The sequence below is a fragment of the Oryctolagus cuniculus genome, chromosome 3 (assembly GCF_964237555.1).
Source record: "Oryctolagus cuniculus chromosome 3, mOryCun1.1, whole genome shotgun sequence".
Taxonomy (NCBI): Eukaryota; Metazoa; Chordata; class Mammalia; order Lagomorpha; family Leporidae; genus Oryctolagus; species Oryctolagus cuniculus.
In genome coordinates, this window is record NC_091434.1 from 121,269,876 (window position 1) to 121,288,474 (window position 18,599).

An 18,599-nucleotide genomic window follows, 5' to 3' on the forward strand; every position below is an offset into this window, starting at 1 on the left:
TGTATGGAGAAAAGAAAGCAGACTAAGGTGGGGGGAGGGGCAGCGCTGTGGCACAGCAGGTTAAAACCCCAGCCTGAAGCACTGGCATCCCATATGGGCTCCAGTTCTAGTCCCAGCTGCTCCTCTTCTGATCCAGCTCTCTGCTAGGGCCTGGGAAAGCAGTGGAAGATGGCCCAAGTCCTTGGGCCCCTGCACCCATGCAGAAGACCTCGAAGAAGAAGCTCCTGGCTCCTGACTTCAGATCAGCTCAGCTCTGGCCATTGCAGACATTTGGGAAGTGAACCAGTGGATGCAAAACCTCTCCCTCTCTCTGTAACTCTTTCAAATAAATAAAAATGAATCAAAAGAATATAAGAGTGAGTGAGTGGTTGAATGTTGGCTGCTCACAGGCTTCTCTGAGAGGCAGGAATGGTGGGGCAGAACTGCCAGAAGAGATTACAGTGTGTAAAGGCCTGGAGGTGGGGGTAGCTGGTGAGACCAGGATAGTGCATCTGGGTGTTAGCATGCAGCCATGCAGGGAGGGGTTGTGGAAGGCTGTGTGGAGTGGGGCTGGTAGGGACATGTCAGGACAGGGTCTTTGCCAAGTGCATGTCTGTGTGCCCACGCGAATGACCCAAGAACTGAGAAGTCCATTCCCGGGGAAGAAGGTAACTGCAGGAGGAGAGCATGAGGAGGTCCAGTGGCCAAGGGCAGAACTAGGGCAGAAGCAGGATGGTTTCTCGGTTTTAATAGGAAATAAGCAGCAGGTGATGGCTCAACTAGTGGGCTCCCTGCCACCCAGGTGGGAGAGTAGGAGACCTAGACTGAGTTTCCCAACTCCCGGCTTCGGTCTGGCCTAGTCCTGGCTGTTGTATATATGGGGAGTGAGACGGTGGATGCGAGCTTTCTGTCTGCCTCTCAAATAAATACGTTGGGAAGAGCAAGGACATGGGAAGTACAGGCACTCGCAGGCCATGAAAGGTTTTTTTTTAATTTATTTATTTATTATTTATTTATTTTTTGACAGAGTGGACAGTGAGAGAGACAGAAAGGTCTTCCTTTTTCGTTGGTTCACTCCCCAATGGCCGCCACAGCCAGTGCACTGTGGCCAGCACACCACGCCGATCCGAAGCCAGGAGCCAGGTGCTTCTCCTGGTCTGCCATGTGGGTGCAGGGCCCAAGCACTTGGGCCATCCTCCACTGCCCTCCTGGGCCAGAGCAGAGAGCTGGATTGGAAGAGAAGCAACCAGGACAGAATCCAGTGATGTTCTCTTAGTCTACTTGTCTTTCCACATGAACTTCACTCTCTCATCCCTGCCCATCTCTTTCATGTGGCAGAGAACGGGCCCTGACAGCCCCTGAGTTTCATTATCCTCACGCCTGCCAGCTGAGACAGATTGGGTCACACTCTCTTTGGACTCAGATTCAGAAATCCCAGCAATGGACTTGGTTCTGGTGCCTGCCCCTGAGGACGGTCATAGAGATGGGCTAGGAGTCCACATGGTCAGGTAAACAGCGGGGTGGGGGTGGACGTTGGGGCACAGAGGGTCAAGCTGCTGCTTAGGGTGCCCACATCGCATATTGGAACATGGGTTGGTCCTAGTTACCCAACTTCTGATCCAGCTTTCCTGCTAATGCCCTGAGAGAGGCAGTGGATAATGGCCCAAATATTTGGGAGCCTATTACCCTTGTGGGAGATCTAGATGGAGTTTCTGGCTCCTGACTTCAGCCTGGCCGAACCATGGATCTTGTGGGGCATTTGGGTGAATGAACCAGTGGATGAAAGACCTCTCTGTTACTCTGCCTTTCAAAGAAATAAACAAACAAAAAGTGGTGGCAGTGGTGCCAGATGAAAGGAAGAGGTTCTTGGCCCAAGTACCATAAAAAATGTTCATCCTTTGAGCCAAGGATTCCATTTCTGGGAATTATCCTGCATGCCAAATATCCTGAAATAGAAAAAAACTCTACATATGGAGTTCTCATTCCTTTTCTAATAATGGAAAGTTGGCAAAGAATGTCTTGGGTTATCATTCACCTATTAAACAAGTAAGCCTGGGGCCGGCGCTGTAGCGTAGCAGGTAAAGCTGCTACTGGCAGTGCTGTCATCCCATATGGGTGCCGGTTCTAGTCCTGGCTACTCCACTTCCTATCCAGCTCTCTGCTATGGCCTGGGAAAGCAGTAGAAGATGGCCCAAGTCCTTGGACCCCTGCACCCGCATGGAAGACCCAGAAAAAGCTCCTGGCTCCTGGCTTCTTTAAAAAATTTTAAAAAATAAACAAGTAAGCTTTTTCCAGGAGCTAAATGGTTGACAACCAGTAATTTTGATTTGACTTCAAGTAAAGATGACACAAAGAAGATAAACATGTGTCCCTCCTAACGGGAGATTGGAGAAGGGAACTTGCTTTCTCACCCAGGTCACTTTACTCCAGATTGAACAACAGGGAGGTGCCAGATGCCTGCCTCCATTTCCCCCATGGACATACCTGCTCACGCCAACTGACCCTGCTAGGCCGGCCTCAGCTGGAGAGGGCAACAGGCCTCAGCTGCACCCAGGATTCCTAAAAACGCGTCAATATATTTTTTTAATTAGTTAATTCATTAATTTGAAAGAGTGACAGAGTGATCCTCAGTTCGCTGGTTTACTCCTCAAATGCCCACAAAGATCAGGACTAGGCTGGGCTGGGCTGCAGCCAGGAGCCCAAAACTCCAGGTCTTTCACATGGGTGGCAGAACCCAAGCACTTGGGCCATTATCTGCTGCCTTCCCAGGTTCATTAGCAGGAAGATGGATTGGAAGCAGAGCAGCCAGGATGTGAATCAACACTCTGACGTGGGATGCCAGTGTCACAAGTGGCAGCTTCACTCTCTGTACTACAATGCCACAGTGCAGTTTTGATGCCTCCTCCTGTGGTGGCAACCACTGCTACACCTCACTCACATGCTCACTTGGGGCCCCACAGCTGATTTTTACATCTCTTGGGTTTTCAACACCACCTCTATTTGCATGTTGGGATCAGATGAAGAGGCTAGTAGCAGTTGGATACACACTTAAAGTGGAAAAGCCAAACTGTGATCACCATGTCCTGTTTTGGGTGGATAAAAATGAGCTGGTTTAAATAATAATAATAACTTCCCTCCCTATTTAGGGACACATAGCAGCTATTGGCAAGGTCGGTTCTGAAATGTCCTTTTCAAAACTTTGCTTCTGCCAGTAAACCAATTCTCAGTAAACAGGAGTGACTGTCAAGATATTTAACCCATTTCGGGCTGTCAGAAATTAACCTTCTAGTTGCTGGATCATGGTGAGGTTCTGGGGAGATGGGGCGTGGTGAGAGGTTCCTTATGGATGTATTTCAATTTTTAAATACCTAACAAATTAATCTTCATTTTATTTGAAAAGATGGAGCAGAAAGAGAGAGAGAGAGAGAAAGAGATCTGCTGATTTACTCCTCAAATGCCCAAAAAGTAATTTGGGCTGGACCAGGCTAAAGCCAAGAGCCCTGAACTCAATTCAGGTCTCCTGCTTGGGTGGCAGGGATCCAAGTACCTGGGCAATCCCCACCACCTCACAGTGTGCATGTTAGACAGAAGTTGGAATTGGAAGGACAGCAAGGACTCAAACCCAGGCAATCCATGCGTCCCACACAGCATGGTTACCCCTGAACCAAATGTCTGTCCCTCAGTATTTTCATGTGGCCCTGGGGCACCCTCCCTGGCTCAATCTCCTTCTTCTCACTGCCCCTCCTGCCCACAAACTCCTAGGATTATTTGCATTCGAAAGCAAAGTAGTGGGAACTGCTGGCCACTGGAGCCAGGTGTTTGTGGTTAGGTACTCTCAGATGTTTTATGTTTCATACTGAAACGTCACTGTAAACCTCGGAGGAATTTTAAAAACAGCCTAAGGTTCTTAGGCTCACTTGCTTTTCAATGTTCTCCTAACCATTTTATTATCTGATATTCCATTCAACAAAATTTATTGAGTACTTACCATATAGATTAGGATCAAAAAGGAGAGCAAGAGGGGTAGGGTTTATGGGGCCGGTGCTGTGGCATAGTGGGTAAAACCACTGCCTGCAGTGCTGCCATCCCATATAGGCGCCGGTTTGAGTCCCAGCTTCTCCACTTTCAATCCAGCTCTCTGCTATGGCCTGGGAAAGCAGTAGAAGATGGCCCAAGCGCTTGGGCCCCTGCACCCAGGTGGCAGACCCAGAAGATGCTGCTTGCTTTGGATCAGCGCAGCTCTGGCTTTGTGGCCAACTGGGGAGTGAACCAGAAGACGGAACACCTCTCTCTCTCTGCCTCTCCTTCTCTCTCTGTGTAACTCTGACTTTCAAATAAGTAAATAAATATTAAAAAAAAAAAAAAAAAAAGAGAGAGAGAGGGGGTAGGGTTTAGCCTAGCAGTTAAGATGCTGGAGTAAAGTCCTGACCCTGGCTTCTCACTCTGGCTTCCTGCAGACTGTGGGAGGCAACAGATGGTGACTCAAGCAGTTGGGTTCCTGTGATCCACATGGGACACCTGGATTGAGCTCCTTGTTTCTGTGACATGCACTTAGGGTTTAGGGTGTGAACTAACAGATGGGAGCTATCTCTGCCTCTCAAAAAAATTAATGACTATATATATATATATATAAAGTCCCAGCTATGGGAGCATCCAGGGAGAAAAAGCTCCAGAGCGGGAGGGAGGAAGCTCAGGCCAAGGGCATGCAGGATGGGAGAACCACATAGAAAAAAGTTGAAGTGGCTGTCAGTCCCTTTTTTTTCCCCCCAAAGATTTATTTATTTATTTGAAAGTCAGAGTTACACAGAGTTACCCCAGTTGGCAGCAATGGCTGGAGCTGTGTCGATGTGAAGCCAGGAGTGTCCTCCGGGTCCCCCATGTAGGTGCAGGGGCCCAAGGACTTGGGCCATCTTTTACTGCCTTCCCAGGCCATAGCAGAGAGCTGGATTGGAAGTGGAGCTGCCAGGACTCAAACTGGCACCCATATGGGATGCTGGCACTGCGGGCAGTGGTTTTACCACAGCGCCGGCCCCAGCTGTAGGCTCTTGAGTCAAAGAACACTGCTAAGAGCTGAGGTTGTAGATCGAAGCAGGCCTGGATCATGGTACAAGACACTTGGACTTCACAACCTGCACATTGGCAAACTAGCTGGGAGCTTTAAGCACAGTAGGAAGAAGGATGGTCAGGAGGCAATTGCAAGAGTTTGGCAAAAACTGCTTGAATTACAGCAGGTGTCCACAAACTTCCTATAAAGGGTTAGAGTATTTTGGGCTCTGTGGGCTACCTATAGTTTTTGGCACATATTTTCTTTTTTGTTTTTAATCAACCCTTAAAATACAGAAGCCATTTTTTTTTTAAAGTTTCATTTATGTATTTGGAAGGCAGAGTGCCAGAGACAGAGAGAGATCTTTCACCTGCTGGTTCAGTCCCCAAATGCCCACAACAGCTAGTGCTGGGCCAGGCTGAAGTCAGGTCTACCATACGAGTGGCAGGGACTCAATTACTTGAGCCACCACTTGCTGCTTCCCAGGGTGTGCATTAGTAGGAATCTGGATTGGAAATGGAGGTGGAACTAAGCTCACGTAAGCACACCAAGCAGTGTCTTAACTACTGTGCCAAACGTCGGCCCCCAGAAGCCATTAACTAGATGGCTGATACCTGGACTAGAATGACAGACGAGAAGATGAAATGTGGTTAGGTTTGCAGCTGACTTTGATGACTTAGCCAGGTGATTCCATTTTACCAAGAAAGAAGCTGAAACTCAGACAAATAAACCAGAATTATGCAACCAGCAAATTATATAGGGAAACTCCCAGGAAGGAATTGAACATCAGACTATGTGACTAATGGGATTACAAGAGATAGGAAAGTATTTAGGACACGCAAGGTTGAAGCTTTAGTAGTGGCGTTTGTGTATTCCCACGGCCAAGGGCAAATGCTGGGCCGAGAATTGAATATGCCAAGTGCTCCTAAAATTCAGTAACAGTCATTAGTCGGGGGCTGGTGAGGGGTAAGTAATGGCGGCCCACACTGGCTCACTGGTGCGCATGGCATGGCATGCCAGACCTATAGTTGTGCATGTAGCATTCTCCTCCTTTTGTTTCCTTGAAGCTTCTGAGCCTTATAAAGAAACTCTACACCCTGTCTTTGGTCTTTAATTCAGACCCTTTAGTTGCTACAGTTTAGTTTGTTGCTACTGCTGCATTGAGCAGGCTTGTTACCTCCGTCTCTAGAAGGAAGAGGCTGCACCATTTACACCTGCTGGGAATCTGGGACTGCGATGCCTAGAAAGTCTGTTAACCAGGTGGAAGGTGATTTATGGAGCTGTGCTTAACACATGTAGAGAACTCACAAGGATGGTGATTGCAGAACTATCTGTATTAGGGAAAGACTGAAGTGATCTAAATGCCATCAGTAGAGGTTAAACAGAGCACCTGTTAAAAAGCCTAAAGATATGTCTATTGGGGGTAAGACATCAAAAACTTTGTGGAAAATGGAATTCAAAGATTGGCAGAGCGGTTGGGACACCTGTATTCTGTATCAGAGTGCCTGGCTCAAGTCCCGCCTCTGCTTCCGAATCAGTTCCTGCTGATGTGCACCCTGGAAGGTAGCTGGTGATGGCTCAAGTATTTGGGTCTATTAGGAGACCTGGATTGAGTTCCAGGCTCCCAGCTTTGGCCTGCCCTGGCTACTGTGAGCATGTGAGGAGTGACTCAGTAGATGGAGGCTGGCTGTTTCTATCTCACTGCTTTTCAAATGTCACAATGAATTTTTGAAACAAGGTTAAGTCTATTTTGGTGCAAAAGATTTTTGAAATGCATGCAGTTTTTTTATAACAGGCATTTTCCATGAACTTTTTAAAATTTATTTGAAAGGCAGAATGACAAGGAGCAGAGACAGATATCTTCCATCCACTGGTTCACTCCCCAAATGGCTGCCAAAGCCAGTAGTCAGGAACCTCCCTAGGAATTCCCTGTGTGGCAGGGGCCCAAACACTTGGGCCATCTTCCACTGACTCCCCAGGCACACTAGCAAGAAGCTGGATGGAAAGCAGAGCTGCTAGGACTTGAACTGGAGCTCCAGTACCGGATGCCTGTGTTGTGAGCAGCGCACAAGCCACTGCACCACAATGTCGGCCCCTCCATAAGCTTTTTTTTTTTTTTTTTTTAAAGATTTATTTGAAAGTCAGAGTTACACACACACAGACACAGAGGTGGAGAGAGAGCGAAAGGTCTTCCATCCGCTGGTTCACTCCCCAGGTGGCCGCAACGGCGGGAGCCACACCGATCCGAAGCCTTCGGAGCCAGAAGCTTCTCCCAGGTCACCCTCGCGGGTGCAGTGGCCCAAGTACTTGGGCCATTTTCTATTGCTTTCCCAGGCCACAGCAGAGCCGGATCGGAAGCGGAGCAGCCGGGACTCGAACTGCTGTCAATATATATGGGATACCGGCACCTCAGGCAGCCTACGGTTACCGCTGCACGGCCCCGAAACAATACCTTGTTCAAACTCTGTAAGACCAGGTACTTTCCAGAGCATCCAGCTTAGCGCACACAGCGAAGACAGTGAGCCCCGTGAGCCGCTCTCGCCTGGTTCCTCCTCTGGGAGGCAGCGCGGACCTCCCGGCGTCAGAACAAAGGAAGCCCTAGGCACAGCCGCGTGTGGTTCCCCTAGACCCGGCCCCTCACCTCCGCACATGCGCAGGCCGAACCTTAGGCGATCCCGCAGCCCCGCGCGCGTGATGTAGTCTCGTACGCCGGTACGTGATGACGCAGGGGCGTGCGCTCAGTGGCTCGTAGGGGAAGATGGCGGCTGCTCCTTTGGAGGAGAGGGATTGATAGGGGCGGAGGGAGGAGGCCATCCAGCGGAGACAAATCGGAGAGTGAAGACAAACGCTTCACTCGCCGTTAGGAGCTCCGCTCAACGCCAGACGGTGAGTCCGGCGGCGGCGCGGGACCGCCGGCCTGCAGAAGACGGCAGCAGTCTCCGCCATTTTCAGGCTCGGCCGTTGCGTGCTCTGGGGGCTTGGAGGGGCTTGGGACAGGTTGGAGGAGCTGGGAGGACCATCTACGGGAGGGCTCGTTGAGGCGGGGTCGAGCCTTCGGGGAGGGGGATGGAGGCTGTAGGCCGTCTAGAAAAAGAGCGGGGTGAGGGCGGGGGGCACCAAGGCCAGGACTGAGAACTGCTGGCGACTGGAAGACGTGGGTAAGGCAGGCCACAGCTGAGACGTGAAGTTTGGACGCGGGAAGCCCTTAGAAACTGTGATTTGGGGTGGGAATGGCACGAGGTGGGCCGTAGTGGAGTGTGGCTTTGCTTGGTTTGAAGGGGTCACGGGAAGTTTATGTAAAAAGTGCAGAAACAGCTGAAGATTCGGCCTTGATGCTGTCGCGGCTTGAAATCGGCGTTTGTTTCGGGGATAAAGGCCACGGCTTGACAAGCAAAGCCCTGCTCCTTTGGGATAGTTCTATTCCTGTTTGGTTCGCTTTAGATCCCGTTCCCCGCAAGCGTCGCTCTGATAACCCCTTCCCTGTGTCCAATTTCAAGCTTGCTCTTCAGATAAGTAGTTAGCATCTTAGCATTCGTGCTTTAAAAAGAATAAAATAAATGTTGGTGCTCGGTTGTAACCCTTGTGGTTAGTGCCTCTTCCGGGGTAAGGAGGCGTTGGGGCTCGTGGATAGGGAACTCCCTAATAGGATCTGTTTAAATCCATTCAGAAAAGTAAGAGTTACTTGGAGAAAGCCCGGGAAGAATTGTTCAAAGAAGTTTCTCACAGATGATATTAACTGTTTAGGAACTTTGGAGGTCTTTAGGGTAAGAACTGAGAGGAGCATCTCTTGGGAGCTTCTAAGTGCACCCTGGGGAGAGAATGCATGGGGTATTTTATTTTATTTTAATTTTTATCTGTGAACATGGTGCAGTGTTAGAGCTATTTAATTCAAACAGAGCTTTTAGTGACTGTTAGTTAAAACATGTTACTTGTTCCCCTGGTGGCATTTTTCTTTTCCTAGTCTTAATTGCGTTTGACACCTGTCTTTTTTTACTACTGTAAGATACTTTTTTTTTTTTTGAACTGGTCTCCTTTCCCAATAGAAAGTAAAATGCTGTATAGATTTGAATTTGTGCTGAGGCTTGAAATTCTATCTTCAGCTTGTCTTCTTGAAACTTAACGGGAAAATTTTAACTTTGTACGCAGGGAAAGAATTCTGGTAGAAAGTTGCCTTATCTCCACAGCGCTTTGGGGAAAATTGCATCATTATCTATGAAGCTGATGGCTTAACCTGCATTTTTTTCTTTGGTTGTTGAAGATATTAAAGCAGCTGATTTTGCAATCACAGTGTATCTTCAAGCTTTACAAAGTTTATTTTTTCATGTACTTAAGGGGCAGAGCTAGAGAGAGTGAGAGACAAAGATCTTCATCTGTTGATTCACTCCCCAAGTGCCCACAACAGCCAGGGCTGAGCCAGGCCAAAGCTGGAAGCTCAAAACTCAATCTAGGTCTCCTACATGGGTGGTAGGGATCCAAATACTTGAGCTGTCTTCTGTCTCCCAGGATCTATCCTTGGGAAACTAGATCAGAAACGAAGAGCTGGGACCAAACACTCCAGTATGACATGTGGGTGTCTCTCTCAAGTTGGTGGTCTAACACACTGCTTCATAGTGCCTGCCCCTTTTTAAGCTTTTAATTATATTTTTACCAACCACTTAAGATGCTCATTCAGAGCTCTGTTAAGTAACGAAAAGTCCATGTATGCTTTGTGTTATTTGGTGAAAAAAGATTTTTTTAAAGATTTTATTTGAAAGAGTGACAGAGACACAGAGATAGAAAGATTTTCCATCCACTGACGGCAACAGCTAGGGCTGGGCTGTGTGGAAGCAGGAGCCTTGAACTCCACTGGGGTCTCTTCCATGGGTGGCAGGGACCCAAGCCACTTGGGCCATCTTCAGCTGCTTTCTCAGGCACATTAAAATGGAGCTGGGTGGGAATCGGAGCAGTGGGATGCAAACTGGTGCTCCAGAATAGGTTGCCAGCATTTCAAGCAGTGGCTTAATCTGCACCACAGCGCAGCCCCCCCCCCCCATATTTTTTTTAGAAAGATTTATTTACTTGAAAGAGCAACTGAGAGGGACACACACACACACACACAGATCTTTATCTGCTGGTTCATTTCTCAGACAGCTGGGGCTAAGCCAGACCAGGAGTCAGGAATGGCCACCTCTATGGGATGCTGGTATTGCAGGTGGTGGCTTAACATGCTGTACCACAATGCTGGTCCTGTTAAAAAAAAAATTGATAATTGCCAAAGTTTGAATAGTTTTCTATCTCAGAATAAGAAAGTGAGGTTATGGAGTCAGTGTTATGGCATTACAGGTTAAGCTCTTGTCTGCAGTGCCAGTGTTTCATATAGCTGGCTGGTTTGAGTCCTGGCTGCTCCACTTCTGATCCAGCTCCCTGTTAATGCACCTGGAAAAGCAGTGGAAGATGGCCCAACTTGTTGGGCCCCTGAATCTATGTAGGTGACCCAGATGAAGTTCCTGGCTTTGGCCTGGCCCAGCCCTGGCCATTGCAGAGCGAATCAGCAGATGGAAGACCTTTTCTCTCCATTATCAAAGTATGTTTAAATAAATATCATAATTGTTCAAAGCATAGATTGCAGATTTTCTTTTTTTGTTTTTAAACTTGTTTATTTGAAAGGTAGAATTACAGAGAAGGAGACAGGGAGAGGTAGAAAGAGATCTTCCATCTGCTGGTTCACTCCCGAAATGGCTGCAATGGCCATCTGGGCCAGGCTGAAACTGTGAGCCAGGAGCTGCTTCCTGGTTTTCCATGTAGGTGCAAGGGCCCAAGGACTTGGGCCATCCTCCAGTATTTCCCAGACACATTAGCAGGGGGCTGGATTGGAAGTGGAGCAGCTGGAACTCGAACTGGCGTCCATATGGGATGCCCCTTTACCCACTACTCCACAACGCTGTCCCCCTCCATTTTTTCTACAAAACATTATTCCGGGCTTGCACCATGGCTCACTTGGTTAATCCTCCGCCTGTGGCGCCAGCATCCCATATGGGCGCTCGGTTCTAGTCCCGGTTGCTCCTCTTCCAGTCCAGCTCTCTGCTGTGGCCCGGGAGGGCAGTGGAGGATGTCCCAAGTGCTTGGGCCCCTGCACCTGCATGGGAGACCAGGAAGAAGCTCCTGGCTTCGGATTGGTGCAGCGCCGCTGTAGCGGCCATTTGGGGAGTAAACCAACGGAAGGAAGACCTTTCTCTTTGTAACTCTACCTGTCAAATAAAAACAAAAGAATAACAATAAAAAACATTATTCCAAGAAATTCATTTGTATTAAAAGTTGCTAATGAGACACATTAACTATTTTGTTGCAATGCTTGGAAGTTTTCTCAGTTGTTACAGTGTGTTGTGTGACAAATAACCTGCCTGACAGTTTTAGTAATTAAAAACGTGTTGTCTTTGTCTTTAGCAGTGATTTAGGTTTAAAAGTAAAATTTTGTGACTTCAAGCCTATTTTTCATTTGTAACATTTCCCTCCCCATTGCAAATAATTTGTGCTGCTCCTTGGCACAGAAGCTCTTCAGTATATTGGAAACTGGGATGTATATTAGTGTCATTTTTTTCTGGTCCTTAAATATTTTAGTAGTTTTCTGGCAGAGTAACTGATTTCACAAAGTTTGTGTTGAACTTTGTATTCACAATTTGAATGCTTAATAAATCCCCAGAGCTGGATGGTTTTGAAAAGGGTATACTTTAGAGGCTGGTGCTGTGATGCAGCAGGTTTAAAGCCCATATGGGTGCCAGTTCTAGTACCAGCTGCTCCACTTCTGATCCAGCTCTCTACTATGGTCTGGGAAAGCAGTAGAAGATGGCCCAAGTCCTTGAGCTCCTGCTCCCACATGGGAGACCCAGAAGAAGCTCTTGGCTCCTAACCTTGGATCAGCTCAGCTCCGGCCATGCAGCCATTTGAGGAGTGAACCAGTGGATTGGAAGACCTCTTTTTCTATTTCTACCTCTCTCTGTAACTCTTTCAAATAAATAAAAATAAATCTTTAAAAAAAAAAAAAAAGAAAAGGGCATACTTGTTTCACAGACCTAAGTTTGAATGTCAGGCTCACCACTAACTAACTTTTTATTTTGGGCCAGTTAATTCAACTCTAAGGTTCAATTTCCTTACACATAAAAAGATTAGTTAGGCCGCTGCCTGTGGTGCCAGCATTCCATGTGTGTGCAGCTTCCCTTCCTGGCTGCTCTGCTTCTGATCCATCTCTATGCTGTGGCCTGGGAAAGCAGTGTTGGATGGCCCAAGTCCTTGGGCCCCTGTACCCACTTAGGAGATCTGGAGGAGGCTCCTGGCTCCTGGTTTCGGATCCGTGCAGTTCTGACTGTTGTGGCCATCTGTTGAGTAAACCTGCGGATCAGATGAAGGTTTCTTCTTTCTCTGCCCCTGCCTCTCTGTAACTCTGCCTTTCAACTAAATAACTAATTTTTTTTTTAAGATTAGTTAGAAAAGTTATCCCAAAGGAGAAAGTGCCTTGTGTATAGGAAGCATTCAGTAGATTTTGACATTTTTGTCCGTGATTGGAATTTAATTGGTAAATCATTAATCATTTCCTTTTTTTTTTTTAAAGATTTATTTATTTATTTGAAAGAGTTACACAGAGAGAGGAGGAGAGGCAGAGAGAGAGAGAGGTCTTCCATTTGCTGGTTCACTCCCCAGTTAGCCGCAATGGCTGGAGCTGCGCCTGATCTGAAGCCAGGAGCCAGGAGCTTCTTCTGGGTCTCCCAAGAGGGTGCAGGGGACCAAGGCCTTGGGCCATCTTCTACTACTTTCCCAGGCCATAGCAGAGAGATGGATTGGATGTGGAGCAGCCGGTACTAGAAGTGGTGTCTGGCCGGCGCCGTGGCTCAATAGGCTAATCCTCCACCTTGCGGCGCCGGCACACCAGGTTCTAGTCCCGGTCAGGGCGCCGGATTCTGTCCCGGTTGCCCCTCTTCCAGGCCAGCTCTCTGCTATGGCCAGGGAGTGCAGTGGAGGATGGCCCAGGTGCTTGGGCCCTGCACCCCATGGGAGACCAGGAAAAGCACCTGGCTCCTGGCTCCTGCCATCGGATCAGCGCGGTGCGCCGGCTGCAGCGGCGGCCATTGGAGGGTGAACCAACGGCAAAGGAAGACCTTTCTCTCTGTGTCTCTCTCTCACTGTCCACTCTGCCTGTCAAAAATAAAAAAAAATAAAAAAAAAAAATTTAGAAGTGGTGTCTATATGGGATGTCGGTACTGCAGGTGGCGGCTTTACCCACTAGCCACAGCATTGGCCCCATGGGAAATGATTTTCAATTTTTAAACCCTCAGATATCTTTGTTGAAAACAGGTTCATCAGTATTCTTTCCTCTTTGTTACGAAGCATTTTTTCATGTATCTCTAATACATTTTGTGAATTTTTACACTGCTTTCTGAGCACTTTGAATACAGTGCTTTATATTTTTGTATTATTAAAACCTAGGCATTTGAGCCGGCGCCGTGGCTCAATAGGCTAATCCTCCACCTTGCGGCGCCGGCACACCGGGTTCGAGTCCCGGTTGGGGCGCCGGATTCTGTCCCGGTTGCCCCTCTTCCAGGCCAGCTCTCTGCTATGGCCAGGGAGTGCAGTGGAGGATGGCCCAGGTGCTTGGGCCCTGCACCCCATGGGAGACCAGGAAAAGCACCTGGCTCCTGGCTCCTGCCAGGATCAGCGCGGTGCGCCGGCTGCAGCGGCGGCCATTGGAGGGTGAACCAACGGCAAAAAGGAAGACCTTTCTCTCTCTGTCTCTCTCTCTCACTGTCCACTCTGCCTGTCAAAAAAAAAAAAAAAAAAAAAAAAAAAAAAAAACCTAGGCATTTAATGTTGAGTAGTGAATGGACTTTCTACAGAAATTCTCATGACTACTCTAGTCCGTGTTTCACACATGCCTGACTTATTTCTGCTCTTGGACCTTTGCTCACTGCCTTGATTGTCTTCTTTCTTTCAGACTCTATGTTCATATCCTTTTAATTCCTCAGTAGCCACCTAACTCTGATCCCATTAATGAGGTCTTGCTTGATTTCATGAATTAATTTACTTTTAAATATTTATTTATTTATTTGAAAGCGTTAACAGAGAGGCAGAGGAAGGGAGGGAGGGAGAGAGAGAGAGAGAGAGAGTAAGGTCTTCCATATGCTGGTTCACTCACTAGATGGCTGAAACGCCTGGAGCTGAGCCGATCAGAAGCCGGGAACCAGGAGCTTATTCTAGATCTCCCTCACGGGTGCAGGGGCCCAAGGACCTCCGCCATCCTCCATTGCTTCCCAGGCCACAGCAGAGCTGGATAGTAAGTGGAGCAGTTGGGACTTGAACTGGCACCTATTTGGGATGCCAGCACTGCAGGTGGTGGCTTCTCCTTCCATGCCACAGTGCCGGCCCCTCATATATTTATAATTTGTCTCGCAAGTTAACCTAAGGCCTTTATGACTGCCTCATGTTACTTTATGTCTCTGGTTCCTGGCACTGTGTCTTGCCATTTGCTTTTTCTTAATTTTATTTTTTAATTTTAATTATTTTATTTATTTGAAAGAGTTACGGAGAAAAATAGGGACAGAGAAAGTTCTTCCATCCGCTGCTTCACTACCCAGATGGCTGGAGCTGAGCCAATCTGGAGCCAGGAACCTCTTCCCGGTCTCCCAAGTGGGTGCAGGGACTGGGCCGTCCTCTGCTACTTTCTCAGGCACATTATCAGGGAGCTGGATCAGAAATGGAACAGCCAGGATTCAGACCGGCACCCATATGGATGCCATTGCTGCAGGGTAGGGGTTTAACCCACTGAGCTACAGCCCTGGGGGAACCCCGCCCCGCCCCGCCTTTTTTTTTTTTTTTTTTTTTTTTTTTTTTTTTTTTTTTTTTTTTTTTTTTTTTTTTTTTTTTTTTTTAAGGTTTTATTTATTTGAGTGGTAGAGTTACAGAGAGGGGGAGAGAGGGAGAAAGGTCTTCCATCCACTGATTCACTCCCCAAATGGCCGCTTTGCTATAGCTGAGTTGATCCGGAGCCAGGAGCTTCTTCTAGGTCTCCAATGCAGGTGTAGGGGCCCAAGGAGTTGGGTCATCTTCCATTGCTTTCCTAGGCCATAGCAGAAAGCTAGATTGGAAGAGGAGCAACTGGTGCCTATATGGGATGCTGGTGCTGCAGGCCGGGGCTTTAACGAGTTGTACCACAGTGCTGCCCACCGCCCCACCCCGCCTTTTAAAGAGTCATTTATTTATTTGGAAAGGAGAGTTAGAGAGAGAGAATGCTTCCATCCTCTGGTTCACTTCCCAAATGGCCGCTACTGCCAGGGCTGGGCCAGGCTGAAGCCAGGAGCCAGAAGCTTCATCTGGGTTTCCCACATGGGTGCAGGGGCCCAAGGACGTGGGCCATCTTCCACTACCTTCCCAGGCGCATTAGCAGGGAGCCAGATTGGAAGTGGGGCAGCCAGGACTTGAACCAGTACCTTTAAGGGATTCTGGCATCCCAGGTGGCAGCTTTACCTGCTGTGTTGTGTTGGCCCCTATTTTTAAATTAAAAAGTTAATTTATTTGAGAAGCAGAGAGAGAAAAAACCAAGTGCATATGAACAAACTGGTTCACTCCCCATAGCCTACAGTGGCTGGTGCTGGGCCAGGCTGAAGCCAGGAGCTGGGAGCTAGTTTTCCCATGTGGATGGCAGGAACCTAACTACTTGAGCAATTGCCAGCTGCCAGTCAGGTTTCATGTTAGCTGGAACCTGAAATGGAGAGTAGAGCTGGGACTCACACCCGGGTACTTGTCTGCCTCCTAGTGTCCCTATCAGTTTGTCAACTGTTTGCTCAAATGCCTTCCACTCCATCTTTTCAGACTCTTGCACATTTAAAAATTTTCTGATGGTGTGCTTTGTTACTTACCTTTCCCTCTACTCCTTTTATTTCCTACAGATTGGAAGTTAACTCTACATAGGTTTGATTAAATTTGGACTAAATATTGGTGAAAAATTTCATAGTTGAGAATATATGATTTATATATTACATCAGGAAGGAAAGAATATCTGATTCCTTTCTCATTAGTCATGAGCCCTTAATACTTGCTGTGGGGACTACCAGGTGTTAGTTTGCCCCATTATTTATAGTGCTGTGTTTGCTTGCTTTGTGTGATTTTTTTTTTTTTTCCTGTTGGAAAGGTACATTTTCCCCTTTGGTATTATTCATGATCTGTAGCCTGATAAATTTGTTAATATATTGTCAAATCTGCATTGTCCCTTCCTCATTTCCCCCAGTCATTCCAGGGATTTTACATTTTTCACCCTAAGAATAAGTTCGTTCTCTAGAATACTAACAATATTAACAAATTTTGAATATTTAGGATTTGTAGAGTACTTAATGCAGTTCATAATTAAATTTATTCAGTTGTCCCAGTAATATCACTCACAGAATTTTTTTTTAGAAGATTTATTTATTAATTTCAAAGGCAGAATTAAACAGAGAAAGATCTGGCATTTGCTGGTTCACTCACCAAATGTCTGTAACAGCTGGTGCTGCATCAGGTGAAAGCCAGGAGCCTAGAACTCCACCTAGGTCTTCCATGAGTGGTTGAGGCCCATGTCCTTGGGCTATCTTCCTCTGTTTTCCCAGGTGCTTTAGCAAGGAGCTGGTTGGAAGCAGAACAGCCGGGACTTGAACCACTGCTCATATGGGATGCCAATGTTGCAAGCGGCTCCTTAACCTGCTGTACCACAATGCTCTCTCCAAAGTGTTGTTTTTTTTTTTCTATAATCCAAATCCTATCTAGAATCAAACATTGATTTGTCATATCTCTTAGTTTTAATTGTGATCACTTCTTTTATGACTGAAAATTTTAAAATTTGAGAAGCAGAGACAGAGCTCCCATTCACAGTTTCATTGTCCAAATGTCGTCGATGACCAGAACTTGGCCGGGCACGAGCTAGGGAACTCGGTCTGGGTCTCTCATGTGAGTGACTGCTTCATAGGGTAGGGTCTGCACTACCAGGAAGCTGGAGTTGGGAGCCTGAGCTGGACATCCAACCTAGGTATTTTGATATGATATGAGATGTGGGTGTCCCACCCATTAGGCCAAATACCTGCTCTGATAATTCTGTTCTTTTTTTTTTTTTTTTTTTTAATATGAAAGAGGGATCGAGAGAGACACAGAAATCTTCCATTCACTGCATCATCCTTTAAATGTCCACAGCAGCCCAGGCTAGACCATGTTGAAGCCCAGATCTCAGTTGCCCCTTTGTGTGGCAGGGATCCAAGCATTTGATCTATCATCTGCCTCTGAGGGTTTACATTAGCAGGAAACTGGAATCAGAAGCAGAGCTAGAACTTGAACCCAGGTACTTTGATATGGGATTTGAGCATCCTGTGTGGTATCATCTGTTGCACAGTATGCCAGCCTCAGTAGTAGGGAATTAAAAAAAAAAAATTATGGGGCTGGCGCTGTGACATAGTAGGTTAAGCCTCTGCCTGCATTACCAGCATCCCATATGGGCACCGGTTTGTGTCCTTGCTGCTCCTCTTCTGATCCAGCTCTCTGCTAATGGCCTGGGAAAGCAGATGAAGATGGTCCAAGTGCTTGGGCCCCTGCACCTGCTTGGGAGACCTGGAAGAAGCTCCTGGCTTTGGATCAGCCCAGTTCTGTCCGTTGTGGCCATTTGGAGAGTGAACCAGTGGATGGAAGACCTTTCTCTCTGTGTCTCCTTTTCTTTTTGTAACTCTGCCTCTTAAATAAATAGAGTCTTAAAAAAAAATAAAGTCTTTAAAAAAATTTGTTTATCTGAAAGGCAGAGAGAAAGAGCCTTGTCTTCGCTCTGCTGAGTCACTTTTCAAATGCTCTTTATAGCCAGCCCAAAGCCAGGAACCTGGAACTCACTATGGGTCTTCTATGTGGGTGTCAGGGACCAAAGTACTTGAGCCGTCATCTTCTGCCTTCCAGGCTGTGCCCCAGCAGGAAGCTGGATTGGAAATGGAGGATCCAGGACTGGAACCAGGCATTGCAGAACGGGCTATGGCCATCACAAGTGACATCTTTTTTTTTTTTTTTAAGATTTATTTATTTGAAAGACAGAGTTACAGTCAGAGAGAGAAAGAGAAGAGAGAGAGAGAGAGAGAGAGAGAGAGAGAGAGGTCTTCCATCTGCTGGTTCACTCGCCAAATGGCCTCAATAGCCAGAGCTGAACTGATCCAAAGCCAGGAGCCTGGAGCTTCTTCTAGGTGTCCCACATAGGTGAAGGGCTCAAGCACTTGGGCTATCCTCCAAAGCTTTCTCAGGCCATAGCAGGGAGCTGGATAGGAAGTGGAGTAGCTAGGACTCTGGTGCCCATATAGGATGCTGGTGCTGCAGGCCAGGGCTTTAATTCTGCGCCACAGTGCCGGTCCCCACAAGTGGCTTTTTTTTTTTTTTTGACAGGCAGAGTGGACAGTGAGAGAGAGGGAGGGAGAGAAAGGTCTTCCTTTTCCGTTGGTTCACCCCCCAATGGCCGCTGCAGCTGGCTGTGCCGGGGCACCTCACTGATCCGAAGGCAGGAGCCAGGTGCTTCTCCTGGTCTCCCATGGGGGTGCAGGGCCCAAGGACTTGGGCCATC

The 18,599-nt window shown here is 47.5% G+C and overlaps 1 protein-coding gene and 1 long non-coding RNA gene across 11 annotated transcripts in view; one reads left to right on the forward strand and one right to left on the reverse strand.

Moving 5' to 3' along the window:
• The window catches only part of LOC127491793 (uncharacterized), a 23,567-nt gene extending 15,953 nt beyond the window's left edge, over positions 1 to 7,614 (reverse strand). Inside the window, exon 1 of the long non-coding RNA XR_007920714.2 lies at positions 7,476 to 7,614. This is a non-coding gene — a long non-coding RNA (uncharacterized lncRNA). The remainder of the gene's footprint in view (positions 1 to 7,475) is intronic.
• A 52-nt stretch (positions 7,615 to 7,666) lies between these two features.
• WDR33 (WD repeat domain 33) overlaps positions 7,667 to 18,599 on the forward strand; it is a 120,242-nt gene continuing 109,309 nt past the window's right edge. For 8 of the 10 annotated variants that reach the window (XM_002712200.5, XM_008258435.4, XM_008258436.4 and 5 more), the window contains exon 1: positions 7,667 to 7,909. The gene's annotated coding sequence lies outside the window, so the exon portion shown is untranslated. The remainder of the gene's footprint in view (positions 7,910 to 18,599) is intronic. The other 2 variants (XM_008258434.4, XM_070071041.1) reach the window with 2 other exon arrangements.